Source organism: Argiope bruennichi, chromosome X1 (assembly GCF_947563725.1).
Source record: "Argiope bruennichi chromosome X1, qqArgBrue1.1, whole genome shotgun sequence".
NCBI classification, from domain to species: Eukaryota; Metazoa; Arthropoda; class Arachnida; order Araneae; family Araneidae; genus Argiope; species Argiope bruennichi.
Window position 1 is genome coordinate 58,930,498 of NC_079162.1, and position 15,741 is coordinate 58,946,238.

Genomic DNA, 15,741 nt, shown 5'->3' on the forward strand with positions numbered 1-15,741 from the left:
AGAATCTTCAGAGACACATCATGTGTAAAGTATTCCTACATTTAAAACAATTTGGTGTGATTTAAGAGACAGTCAAAAATTGAATTCTTTGGTAGGAAAAAGAACATGTGCACTTACATTCAAATGAAAGGGGAAATACTCCTATATTCAGTTAAACGTGTGATGGAAATATAAAAAGAATAATTTTAATGCTATAAGGTAAAATCCTAAAAGCAATTAATATAAAAATTATTTATTACTAATCAGAGATACATACACAATCATATTAGTTTAATAATATACACAAGTGCTCAATTGCATAAAATTGTATTGATGGGTTTGATAGAACAATATGTAGAATTATGAAATTTGTTGTTTTCATGTCATATTCAATATAATAATGGAATGAAGAAAATTGTGAGTGTTTTGCATACTTATAAATTTTTCATTTCTGATGAAATTTTGTCTCAAAATAATATTAAAATAAGATATATAAAATAAGATAATTCAAATAAAAATAAAATTATTTATAGGTCAGATGCAAAGAATTGAAAACTTTTGTGTAAAACTTGATGTCATGTAAAAATCTGAATTTAGATTGAAAAAAACATCAGATATGCTGTTGCTGTATATCCTTCATTTCACAGGGAATCAAAATCCTTCTACATTCCAAAACATCTTATAGGGAATAGAATAACTTGATGAAAATTTTTTATAATAAACAACAATTATCATGACAAAAAGGCCAGTAAAAAGAAAACTGTCCAAAATTCGAGTAAACAATAAGAGATATAAAAAAGGCATGAAGAAAATTGTGAGTGCTGTGTATACTTGTAAATTTTTCATTTCTGAACAAATATTTGTCTCAAAATAATATTAATATATGAAATCATTCAAATAAAGATAAAAATTATCTTTAGGTAATATTCAAAGAATTGAAAACTTTTGAGTAAAACCTTGCTGACATGTAAAAATTTGAATTTAGATAGAAAGAAATAACATGTATGCTGTTGCTGCAAGTCTTTCATTTCATAAAGAAACAAAATGTTTCTACATTCCAAAACATCTTACATGGAACAGAACAACTTGACCAAAAATTTTATAATAAACAACAATTATCATGACAAAAAGGCCAGTAAAAAGAAAATGTTCAAAATTATAGTAAGGAATATGAGATATTGAGGATAATATGACAGGTTAAGTGAGGAATTTGAATTGAAAATTCATAGAGATTATTCTTGAAATTTGCTATAATATAAATTACATAAAAGAGACAAGCATATTATAAATGATAAACATATATATATATATATATTGGGGGGGGGAGGACAAAAATAAACAAACCTTAGAATATAACAAGAATCTTCTTCAAAAAAGTAAGACTAGTAGGATTTCAGAAACTATAAAAAAAAAAAAAAGAATCTTAAAAGACAAATCCTGTGTAAAGTATTGCTACATTTATAGCAATTTGGTGGGAATTTAGAGACAGTCAAAAATTAAATTCTATGATGGGGGGAAAAACAAAAACAAAAAACATGTGCACGTAAATTCAAATACAAACAGGAATTACTCCTATTTCAGGTTAAACGTATATTGGAAATATAAAAATAATAATTTTAATGTAATAATGTAAAATAAAAACGAATTTGATATAAAAATTAATTATCACTAATCAGAGATACATACAAAATCATATTAGTTTGATAAAATACAGAAGTACACAATTGCACAAAATTGTTTTGCTGGGTCTGATAGAACAGCACGTAGAATTAAGAAATTTGACATTTTCCTGTCACATTTAACATAATAAAGGCATGAAGAAAGCTATTAGTATTGTGTATACCTGTAAGTTTTCATATCTGATTAAATATTAGTCTCAAAATAATATAGATATAAGTAATTATTTAAATAAAAATTCTCTTGAGTGAGATTCAAAGAATTGAAATCTTTTGTGTAAAACTTTTATTCATTTAAAAACTTGAATTTAGATTGAAAAAAATCATCAGATATGCTGTTGCTGCATATCCTTCAATTCACAGAGAATAAAATGCTTCTACATTCCAAATGATCTTATATGGAGCAGAATAACTTGATGAAAAATTTTATAATAAAGAACAATTATCATGACAAAAAGGCCAGTAAAAAGAAAACTGTCCAAAATCAAAGTAAGAGTCATGAGATATTGACAGTAATATGACCGGCAGAGTGAGGAATTTGAATTGAAAATTCATAGATTATTCTTGAAATTTGCTATAATTTAAATTAAATAAAAGAGAAAAACATATTATAAATGAATTTTTTTTTCTTTTGGAGGGAAAGGACAAAAATAAACAAACATTACAACATTACAAGAATCTTCTGGAAAACAGTAAGACTAGAAGGAGTTTTGAAACAATAAAGGAAAACAAAGAATCTTCAATGACAAATCAAGTATAAAGTATTCCTACATTTATAACAATTTGGTGTGAATTTAGAGACAATCAAAAACTTAATTCTAAGATAGTAAAAAGAAATGTGCGCTTAAATTTAAAAAAAAAAAAAAAGAATTACTCCTATTTCAGGTTAAATGCATGCAGGAAATATAAACAAATTAATTTTAATGCAATAAGGTAAAATCAAAATTAAATGGATATAAAAATTAATTATCACTAATCAGAGATACATACAAAATTATATTATTTTGATAATATACAGAAGTGCTCAACTGCACAAAATTATTTTGATGGGTCTGATAGAAAAATTTGTAGAACTATGAATTTTTTCTTTTTCATGTCACATTTAATATAATAAAGGCAAGAAGAAAATTGTGACTGTTGTGTATACTTGTAAATTTTTCATTTCAGAACAAATATTTGTCTCCAAATAATATTAATATATGAAATCATTCAAATAAAGATAAAAATTATCTTTAGGTGAGATTAAAAGATTTGAAAACTTTTGAGTAAAACTTGCTGTCATGTAAAAATTTGAATTTAGATAGAAAGAAATAGCATGTATGCTGTGGCTGCATGTCTTTCATTTCACAACGAAAAAAAAAATCTTTCTACATTCCAAAACATCTTACATGGAACAGAACAACTTGAATACAAATTTTATAATAAACAACAATTATCATACCAAAAATGTCAGTAAATAGAAAACTGTCCAAATTTGGAGTAAAGAATATGAGATATTGAGGGTAATATGACAGGTTGAGTGAGGAATTTATATTGAAAATTCATAGGGATTATTGTTTAAATTAGCTTTAATATAAATTACATAACATAGACAAGTATCCATGAAAAATCCATGAAAAAGATATTGTTTTTGGAAAAATATTAAAAATAAATAATTTTATGGGAATTTTTAGCAACAGTGTAAGACCTGTAGTATTGTTTGAACTATCAAGAAAAAGAATGAATCTTCATTGACAAATCATGTGTAAATTATTTCAACTTTTATAGTAATTTGGTTTGAATTTAGAGACAATCAAAAATTACATTCTAGAACAGGAAAAAGAACAAGTGTAATTTAATTCAAATACAAGGTGTAACGACTCCTTTTTCTGATGAAACATATGCAGGAAATATAAAGAGAATAAATTTAATGTAATAAAATAAAATCAAAATTAAGTTGAAATAAAAATTAATTATCTCTTATCACAGATACATACAAAGTCATATTAGTCTGTCATTACATATAAGTATTAATTTGCACAAAATTGTTTTGACGGGTCTATTAGAGCAATCTGTAGAATTATAAGTGTTAACAAATCTACCCTTTATGTTACATTAAACATAATAAAGGCTTGAAGAAAATTGAGTATTTTCTGTATACATGTAAATATTTCATTTCTGATGAAATATTTGGCTCAAAATAATAATAATATAAGAAATTATTTAAATATAAATCAAAATTCAGTTTGGTGAGATTCAAGGAATGGAAAAATTTTGTGTAAACTTGCAATCTGAAGAATTATAAAATATGAGAATTTGCAATAAATCCAATCTTCATGTTACATTTAACATAATAAGGTATGAAGAAAATTGTGAGTGTTTTGTTTTCTTGTAAATTTTTCATTTTTAATCATATTTTACTGAAGGAAACATTAATATAAGGAAATATTAAAATAAAAATTCTATTTTGGTGAGATTCAAAGAATTAAAAATTTTTGAATAAATCTCGCTGTGAACCTGAGATATTTGACTCCATTTCTATTGTTCTTTATTTTGAAGTTTAAACTAAATTTAGATTGAAAAAATAGCAGTATCATTTTGCAAAATTTTCTTTATTTTGATAGAGAAATAAAACCATCTTATATTCAAAGAGCTGTCATATTCAACAGAATAATAAGAACGAAAATTTTATGACACACCATAATTCATATAACAAAAAGGCCACAAAAAAGAAAACTGTCCGACTTCAGTGAAAATAATATGAGATCTTGAGGGAAATAATAGAGGTTGAGTGAGGAAGTGTAATTCAAAATCATCGAAATTAGATTAGATATTTGCAATATTTCAAATAAGTCACATGAAATAGGTAAATATACTATCCATGAAAAAAATTTTCTTTTAGAAAACAACAAAAATAAACTAACATTAATAATAAAACATGAATATTCTGCATCAGATGGAAACCAGCAATATTTTCATGCTACAAATAAAAAGAAAGAATCACCATTTACAAATTAGTTTTTTATTCTAACAATTAAAGAAATTTTGTATGAATTCATAGACTTACACAGTTTGGTTCAATTACAGGAAAAAGAACAAATGTGTTTAATGTAAACAAATATCATAGTGTATTACAAATACCACTGACTAGTGCAAAAGTAGATTCAATTTGAAATTAGGTAAATTTGCACAGTTTTTTTTTTTTTGGGGGGGGGGCCTGATAAAACAACCTAAAGAATTATAAATTAAGAAAATTTGTGTGAGATATAACCTTACTGTCATATAAAGCATAATTAAGGTGTGAAGAAAATTTCTGAATTTTTTGTATTTTTAACTTTTCATTTTCACCAAAATTTGGCTCATTGGAGCATTGAGAATTATTACTATAAAGATAGAAATTCTGTTTTTGTGAGATTCGAAGAATGGGGAAATATAATATAAAGCTTACTATCAATTAAAAATTTCAGTTTAAATTGAAAATGAATGGAAAGAAATAGCAAGATATCCTTCATACGACAGAGAATGACAATCAAACTATTTTTAAAGAGCTCTTACATTAAATAGAATAACCTGAAAGAAAATTATACACTGAACAATAACTGATATCATAGATAAGCTATTGAAAAGAAAATTGTTTCACTTCAAAATAAAGAGTAATAGAAACAGAGTCATATATCACAGGTTCAAAGCGATAGTTGAACTGAAAATTCAGAGAAATTATTTCTGATATTTGGCATCAAATAAAATGCATTAAATAGTCAAGTATATTACCCAAGAAAAGAAGCATTTGAAGGAAATAAACAAAATTAAATCAAACTTTACAATTTTACAGTAACTTTTGCTCTAGAGTAAGATCAAAATGTTTGTTCATGCTATAAATAAAATGAAATAATCATCATTTACAAATCAGGCTTTCAGTTTTCCTATAGTTATTTTCCCACATTTGTTTTTGAATTTAGATACAATACAATTTAATTCAATGATAGAAAAAAGAACATGAATGTTTCATGCTAATTCTAAAATCAAATTAACTCCTTATACAGATGAAGCATATGTTCATCTGCACAGAGACAATAATTTTTATTACAAGAGAAAAAAAATAATTTACTTTGAAATAAATAATAAATATGACTAGACATCAAATATACAACAAATGTCATATAAAGACAAATTAAATTTGAACTATTGTAGAAATATTACTTGCACACAAATGTTTGATGGGTCTGATGGGGGAAATAAATGCAGAAACATAAATTTTGAAAATTTGTTGCAAATCTAATTTCAATGTCATATAAAATACAATCAAGGCACAAAGAAAATTCTAAATGATTTTTATTGTTGCAGACTTTACATTTTTGTTCCAAAATTTGGCTGAAAGGGACATTAAGGGAACATTAAAATAAAGCAAAAAAAAAAAAATTCTTTTGGATTAATTTTGATACATGGAAAAGCATAGAATAAAGGTTACTGTCACTCAAAAAATTTCAATGCATATTGGAAACAACTGGAAGAAAAAAAATTGCAGGAATATTTTAACAAGATATTTTTCATAAGACAAACGATGAAAATAATATTTTCAAATGTCTTATATTAAACAGAATAATTTGAAAGGAAACTATGTATTAAACAATAATTCATATTGCAAATAAGCCAATGAAAAGTAAACTGCTCCCACTTCAGAGTAAAGAATATTAGAACTGGAGGCAAATATGACAGATTCAAATATATAGTTGAAATGGAAATTCTTGGAAATTATTTCTAATATTTAGAGATAGGTAAAATTCATCAAATAGTCAAGAATAATACTCAAGAAAAGAAATTTTTCAAGGAGAATCAAAAACAAATAAAAATTTGTAATATTAAGTGTTAATTAAAAATTTATAAATTTATATTATTAATATTTATAATGTAATATTTATAATAATGCAGCAGTGATAAACCAGTATGTCTGTTCATACTATAAATAAAATTAAATAATCATTATTTGCAAATCATGTTTCATGTATGTATTCTAATAATTATAGCAATATTGTGTGAATATAGATAATATACAATTGAATTCAATGATGGCAAAAACAACATGTATGTTAGATAAAACAGAATATAATAATAATTATGTAATTATAAATAGAATAATTTATAAATAATAATAAATAAAGGTAAATATATGTTGAAAGAAAAATTAAATATGAACTTTATATAAATACACATCAAATGCTCCAGATTATTATAAAATTTTATTAGATTTGAAATTACATAGAACTATAATTTTCACAAAATATTTTTATTGGGACTCATGAAACAACCTGAAGAAACATAAATTATTAGGATTTGTCAGAAATCTAATCTTAATGTCACATAAAACATAATTAAGGCAAGAAGAAAATTCTTAGTGTTCTGGAATGTTGTAAACTTTTGATTCCTTTTAAAAATTTAGCTTATAAGAATATATGCACCTATCGAAATAAAGCTAAAAACTCTGTGTGGATCTGACATGGAACTCAACACATGGAAAAATAATCTGACGGTCAACACATAATAAGAATGAATCTGACTGACAGTTACAAATTTCAGGTTCAATCAGAAAAAAAAAAAAAAAAAAAGTAGGAATGTTTTTACATGATATTATTCATATGATAGAGAATGAAAAAATCATTATTTTGTAAGGGCACTTAAATAAAACAGAATAATCTGAAAGAACTTTATACTGAATATTAACTCATGTCACAAATAAACCACAGAAAAGAAAATTGTCCCATTTCATAGTAAACAATGCAAGAATTCAAATAAGATAGATTCAGGGAGGAAGTTGAATTCAAAATTCAGGTACAATGTTTCTAATTATTGGTATTAAATAAAATGTATTAAATAGTCAAGTCCATTTTTCACGAAAAGAATTCTTTCAAGAAGGAAAAAAATAAACAAACCTTTAAAATGTGTTGAGAATTCTTTGAGACCATGATGATTTTCATGTTATAAATCAAATGAAATAATTAGCATATGAAATCATGTTTACTTTCATATGTCATATGAATGAATATGAATTTTGTCAGAATAAGCAAATTATACATAATTTAATTCAGTGATAGAAAAAAGAACATGTATATTCAATGTCAATTATAGAATCAAATTATTCCTATCCTAATTAAGATTAATCTTCTGTGTGCTAAAAAGAGAGAATTTTTATTCCAATATAATGAAGGTAAATATAAGTTGAAATAATGGCTAGATATGACTAGATATAAAAAATATGACAGATTGTTAAAAAGATATATTAGATTTGAAATTATGTAGAACTGTCATTTGTCTAAAAAAATTTGTTGGATATAAAAAAAAAGAACCGGTAGAAACAGAAGCGATGAAAATTTATTACTAATCTATCTTAATGTCATATAAAAATAATGAAGGCAAAAACAAAATTCTTAATATTTTACAATGTTATAAATTTTTTTATCTCTATTCAAAAATTTGGCAAAAATGAAATTTCAAAATAAACAGAAAATGTAAAATAAAGTAAAACATTCTGTTTTATAGAGTTTTCATATGAACAAAATTCTAGAGGAAAGGTAACTGTCATTAAATAATTTTAACTGAAACTGATGGCAAAATTTTTATTAGTAAATAGTCTATATTTGTAAGAGAATCAAAGCTTTTCTTATTTGAAGAGTTTTTCAACAAAATATATTAAGCAAAATACAATTAATAATAAATTTTAGCAGAAAAAAAAAGGCCAATTTAAAGAAAATTATGAAAGCCAATTTCAATTTAGAATATGACTAATCAAAACATAAATGGCAGGTCCAAATAGGAAGTCTAATTAAAAATTCATGTACATTATTTCTCATATTTGAATTAAGAAAAAAGTTTAAGAATTGATAGTCTTGTTATAAATGAAAAGAAATTGTTAAAAAGAATATAAAGAACAAAAATTAATCCACCTTATTTATATGATCAGATAATTATTATTTCTTTTTGTCTAGTAATAGTAGTATTTTGATCAAATGCAAGGAGAGGATGTATAGATGCAAAGGATGCCAGTTTTATGAGGTACCAGCAAGACAAAACAGTAGTGAACTTATATCATTCTTGAAATGAAATATCATGAAAGGGTAAAAAGGTAATAGAATGGCCCAAATGCCTTTGATACTTACTGAATCACTAATGATGACTTGTAAGCAAAAAAATTATATTATCTCTCAGGTATCTGTTACTCTCGCTATGACACAGCTGGGTAAAGGATCACATATTATTTCTGATGTCTATAAAGGGAAATAGCACCAATGAGTGAAAAGTTTTTACAATATTTTTACAGTAAGAAAAAAAATTATAAAAAAGGATTAAAAATTAATATTTAGAAATATATAATCCTATTCTAAAGTCAAATTCTAACAATTTAGATTATAATTAACCACATGCTGCAGAGTAAGACAAGATTTATTTAGTAATAAATATGAAAGAGAAATTTGAAATAGCAAATAAAATTCTTGTGTAATGAAACTTATCGTGCATGTTTTGTTTATACACGGAAACATTTTCGAAAAATTTTTAGGGGTGTCATAAAGAAGAAATGTGTTTTTAGTGAAATAATCTTCAGAAAAATAATTGATGAAAAAGAGAAACAAATCCTTTCTTAATATCAGTAATTTAATTTTTTTCAAATATTAAATTTATGAAATTATACTAATTTTTGATCTTTGTGGATAAAAAAAATTATTGTTAAATGAATGACTGATGAAACACTGTACTGTAAAAAATAAAATATGAGACTCGTTAACCAGAGGACGCTTGAACCCCCCCCCCACTAGAAGTTCAAAGGGGGGGAGCATTAGAAGCGATGGGGGGAGTAACACGGGAGGACGGGTTTCCTTCCGGTTGTGATGGAAATGAGGGAAAGATGCAATAGATGCATGGTTGCTTGCGGAAAAGCTTTTTTGCGCCAAAAGGTGAAAATTTATTTACACGCCAAGGAAGCGCATTTTTGGAATGCTTAGTGTGAACTGTGGACGACTGTTGGTTAGGGCGTACTAGATCTATGAAGAAGGCAGATCTTATTTATACACGATCTTTCTTAATAAAAGGATAATACCATGATACAATTAATATATATTTGCTCATAATTAAGTTTTATAAATCTAATTTTTAACTAGAAATGAATGTTGACTGTGACTGAGAGCTTGGGAAAGCTGAATCACAGAGAAGGAGATCCACAGGCGCACACTATTTATTATTAATTAAATGACAAGAAACTAATTTGTTAGCTCATAATTAAATTCTATCTTCTATTGATTTATTAAATGAAATTTAATGTTTTCACTGAGTAATGCAATGAGCTTACAAGTTTCATTTAAATTTTTAATGGAAGCTAAAAATGCTGCTTTATTTGGAATACAAATTCGATGTTTTAATTTTATTTCTTGCAATTTGGCTGTATGCATTAGTAAGTATTTTAATTTTTTTATACAATTAATTATTAATTTTAATGCTCATATTTTTTTTAACATATAGGGTTAAATGTTTTTAAAAAATCAGCTAAAATTTTTAAAGTGTGGACAATTTTATTTCTTTTTTTATCTAATTAAGTAATAAATTAGTCTTATAGAACATTTAAAACATTTTTTATAACTGCAGGCATGCTTTGATTTTGTTATTTGCTAGCATTTCTATTAGCAATAAAGCATTTATATTTCTGTGGTCTAAAAATTCCAATTATAAAAATCTATAATCTCTTCCTTGCAGTTTTGTCCATTCTTTTTTTTAATGCTGATAATGTGCATAATAAACTCTTAAAATTTGTTTTAAAATTGAATAATTCATACTTGTAAAAATATGCATTGTAAAACAATACATATATATATATATTTGAATTCTTTTCACTATATATATAATTTTTGCTTTGATAAAATATGGTTTATTCTCGGTTAAGAAAGTCTGATAACCAAAAATCTTCAAAAGAATCATCAAAATATTCAATATTTTCTATTTAATCAAAACTAATTTCTGTTTTATTAAAATCAGATTTATATTGTATTAAAAATCAATATATGCATAAGCTTATAAATATTTCATGATTTTAAAAAAGCACATTTTCAATACATATATTTCTTATTCCAAATTTATTTTGTTTCATAAATGCTTAATAAATATATTTATGCATACCAGAATTTAATTTCTCTATTGATGCTCAAAATTAGAATTTTGATAGAAAGTAGCAAAACTAAATCTGAAAAGGTAATAGAATCAATTCTTTCTAATTATATAGCTACTGTAATAACATTTTTTAAAAAAAGTAAAAACTTTTAAAGAAAGTTTGGAATGTGATTTTTAATTTCAAAAAATAAAAATAATTTTTGAATTTAATGTAATAATATTAGTTTTTTCTAAATTAGTACAACAGAAATTTCAACAAAATTGTAAAAAAATTATTTGTTAATTTTTGCATAATATTTAAGTCATATTTTATTTAACAATTACATTTTTCAAAGAATTTTTTCTTTTTTCTCAGTTTATTGAAACATAATATCTTCTCATTTTGATTTTGAAATAATAATTCATGACATAAAAGTGATTTGCTTCACAAGCATTCATTATTGTAATATACTAATGTAGATTACCTAAACAAACCATCAAGAAAATAAAAAACATTTGCTCCATCTTAAAAATACTATACTAATATTGCTTTAACAAATTCACATGATGAGTGGATAAATACTGAGTGGTGAATATTTTTGAGGCATTATGTAAAAAAAATTATGGAGGATGATGAAAATCCTTAAAATCTATAAAACTTATATAGCTTATATACCTACTTTATCTTTTAAAATTAATATTTTGATTAAGGGTACAATGGACGTTGAAACCAAAATTTCTCAATTTTTGAGATATTGTTTTGAAATTTATATGGTAATTGTATGATATCAATCTAATGCTTAAAAAAATTTCATCAAAATTTATTTATAACTTTTTGATTTTTTTTTTGGCAAAAAATGGGGAAAAAAATTAAATATTCTTAAATTTTAAATTGTTCCATGTGTATTAAAATAGAGCATAAATTAATTATTTCTATTTTTTTTCAGATACATTTTTTAATTCTACAAAATATTTTGCATACTTAAATTTATTGAAAATATAATTTTCACTTCAAAACTTGAAATATTTGACATTTCTTGAAAAATTTTAAAAAATCAGTGCAGTAATAATACAAGAGGCCTTCAATAAAAATTTTTAAGACTCATAATTCATCTATAAATGCAAAATTGTATTATTTTATGTTTTTACAGCATAACAGAAAAGTTTCAGAGTTGTAACTAAAAATATGATGCACATAGAGTATTTAAAAGATCATCATAAAATTTCATTTTGAGAAAAAGCTAAAAATACATTTAAATGATCCCTACAGAAAAGAAACAAAATTAAAACAACTTAAAATAAACAATACCTTAATAAATATACAAGTTTATTAAAATAAACTTGTATATTTATTAAAAATATCTATTTTAGCCCAGATAACTGTTTTTGTATTCAATTTCAAAGAAAAAGAAACGAATAATTTGAATATGCAATGAGGTTTGTTTTCCGGCGTATGCTCCTGAACGGATTCTTAGCTTGTGCCGGGTTAACAAAAATCAGAACTCGAATATCACAAAAATTTGAATATGAAACGAACGAATCAACAAACCCAAAACAAACAAGAGGAAAGAAGAAGTAGAAGTTTTTAACATCTGTCATTGTAAAAACAACAGGATAAAATAAAAATTGCGAATAAGGCTCACTAGTAGCGCTTGACGGAAAACGAAACTATGCCATACTGCAGCTGTCTAAATGTAAACAAGTGGGCTTGGAATCCTAATATCAATAATAAAAACGCTAATATGGGGTCAATTCACGGTCACGTACCAAACAAACCGCTTCTGCTCAATTTTCAACCGTTCTTCGCATGTCATGATGTCTGCCGATAACGTTGACGAAACCATTGTTTAGTAAATATCACGCTAGCCGATCAATTATTAAAAACTTCTGATTCTTTTTTAAAGATATTATTTTGAAATTATTTTCTCCAAATTTTCTTAGTTATATAATTTTATTTCTTATATTAAAATTTTAATTAGTATTTTCAATGGAATTGTTTTTGCATAATTAATTAACATAGCTTTTTAATTCGTTTGGTGCCGCTTTATCCTTTCCTCCCCCCCCCTTTTTTTTATCCAAATGATACATTTTGACAAATGACTATGGCAGTGTTTTTGAAAAATTACATATGTTCTTTTTTACATATTTTTTAAATATTATTGAATGTTGAATCTTATGAATATAGTTCTCCCAGTTAGTTCTTTTAAAAAATAATTATTACTCTTAGATAAGTTAATATTTTAAAGTTTACTAATAAAATTATTATATATTTTTTTCTTATGTAATTACTTTTATAAATATTGAGACTTAAATATTTTTCAGTTTGCTCAGAGGGCAGAACATGAAACTCAAATTAGTATATATTGAATAAATTATGTTTACAATTTTAAATTATGAAATATAAAAGGTATGGATACCATATTTTAAATCTATTTCAAATTATGAAATATAAAATGTATGGATACCTTTTTTTTAAATCTATGCAACTTATGAATAAATAATTTCATTTTAATTTGTAGAAATCATTAAAGGAAAACAAACAAAATCACGTTTTTATAATTTTTATTTACACATTACAAATATATATATATATATATAGAGAGAGAGAGAGAGATAAAATATATGTGATAATTATTTGAAAAAATATGATCAAATGTATGTTTCAATGTACTCACTAATTCAAAAAACTAAAAAAAACTATTTACTATTTATCAACATTTATTTTTCTACACTTAGAAATAATATAAACACAGTATGACAAGAATGTCAATGTAAATGATGAAATCAATTTTATTCAACAGAAACATCCTAGATACTAAAGAACAATTTTCTTTTATTACTAATAAAAACATAATGTTGAACAATATACTTTTAAAGCAGAACATTTATGAAATTTTTTTAAATGCTAAAGTTACATTGAATGAATATCATAAAATAAAACAAAAACATACAATACAGTAAATTTAATAAACAAGAATAAGGTCATGATATACAGAGAGAAAAAAGTTAAATAGGATATAAAGAGGAGTTGAAAGAAACACTTTTATGCTTTCGCAGAATTTTATAATTCAAAATTGATATGTTAATGAAATAGAAAAAGAAAAAAAGTGAAGCATGCATGTAATATTGAATTTGGGAATAAAAATTATATAATAAATGCTGATATGGAAATTGATTTTCAATGAAAAGACCTTCATTTATTAAAACAGAAATCACTGAGGTGCACAGTGTTATAATAAGATATTATGGTAACAGTCAGTGAAATACAATAAACTATTGACGTTTCATTTTTAACAATAGAAAAGTTGTTTGATATAAATTCACTTTGAATCCATCACAAATCTGCAAATGTAATTAGAAAACTAGTAATATTCACTTCCACTTAAGTTTAGCATTATAGCAGTTATTTTTGCAACAGAAGTTTGTTTACTTACATTAATTAAATTTAGATAAAATTTTGTAAAAAAATGCAATGTAATATTTATGTAAACATTTTAAAACCTTCTAAGCATATTCAAAATTATCAGAAATTTCATCAAATGTGAATAAAGTAAATTAGAAATGTACTCACGATTTTGTTTGATTTTTTTTTTTTTTTTTGACGGTAAATCGCTTACCGATTTTTTTTTCTTCGAAGAGATTTTCTAACAAATTACTGGAACAGCTATACTTAATAAATGGACACACACACTGAATGAATTCTTCAAAATGATCGGAGCATATCAACGACTTCGAAGGCTTGAAAAAATCTATACCAAAGCTATCAACCCAAGTCAGGATTGTTGAAAGGAAAATAAGAAAACATTTTATCATGACAGTCACTCTTGTGTTTCGCATTAAAGCATGCATCCCTCAGCACACCAGAAAATGACTCTGTTAACACATAATAAGAGGAAAGAAAATGACTCAAAAATAAAATCAAATGTAAACAAAAAAATCCGCTTCATACTTGGCGGAGAACGTTAATGGCAGACTGATCGACGAAAGCGGTGCGGATGAAACTTAAATGCCATGTGCAAGAAGTACATGACGACATGTGACTTATACGTCAGATGAATTGACCCCATTGCGCAAACTAATTAAGGTGTCATAATAATTCTTTTTGCAAACGATAGCTTACACTCTAAATATGGATAAAAATATAAAAAAAATCCCAGATTTCATCGCTTTTTAACATTTTTATCGTCCATAGTACCCATAAATTATTCAAAAATTGACAATTTCTATGAGGATATAGAAACAAAAATATTGTAGAAAAATGAAATGGAAGGATAATTTTTATTTTTTTAAAATAATGATAATTACAAAGGAATAATGAATTTTAACACTGTTTATGTTAAGTTGAAAAAATTATTTACATTTTATAATCAATAATAAAATTAATCATAATCCCTGAATCAAATTATTTGCAAATTCATTTCTTCAATAGGCAATTTAATAACTTCGAGAATATCTTTTTAAACAACTTCCTTTGTCCCCATTACAAAAATGTGAAAAAAAAGCTAATTTCCAAAACTAATTTAGTATTCATCCAATTCACGTTCAGTAAAAATTTTAAAGCTAATGACACAAATAGGTAAAAACTGTCTGAATGGTTTAACTTACATTTATCAATTGGACCAATAAAAAAAAATAGATGGCAATCAACTGAAGACAGATTTTATTCATTACAGAAAAAGGATGGACAGTGAATAAAAATATGAGAATAATCACAAAATATGTTTTATTCACTATTTTGATGAAGGAGTTTGCATGAAACCAGTAATTTAAAAATCAAAGCAGTTTTATACATTTTAAATGCAACTGAAAGAACTTTTTGTGCTATTGTATTCACAAAAGAAGAAAAACGAAATCTTTTAGCATATGAAAGAACTGTTGATCTTGGATATATATCATTTAATTAGAAACTTCTAAAGAGATAAAGAGAACTTGAAAGAAAAAAAATTAAACTTAATGAACAAAGAGAAAGCACAATCATTTA

The 15,741-nt window shown here is 24.6% G+C and overlaps 1 long non-coding RNA gene across 2 annotated transcripts; it reads right to left on the reverse strand.

Moving 5' to 3' along the window:
- Positions 1-1,299: 1,299 nt before the first annotated feature.
- Positions 1,300-12,295, reverse strand: LOC129959125 (uncharacterized). 2 transcript variants are annotated; one of them, XR_008783405.1, is made up of 3 exons: positions 12,070-12,295; positions 8,786-8,893; positions 1,300-1,379 (listed from the first exon to the last, which is right to left on the reverse strand). It is a non-coding gene; the product is annotated as an uncharacterized LOC129959125 (long non-coding RNA). The 2 variants fall into 2 exon arrangements; XR_008783406.1 differs by lacking the exon at positions 12,070-12,295 and adding an exon at positions 10,791-10,854.
- Between the last annotated feature and the right edge of the window lie 3,446 nt (positions 12,296-15,741).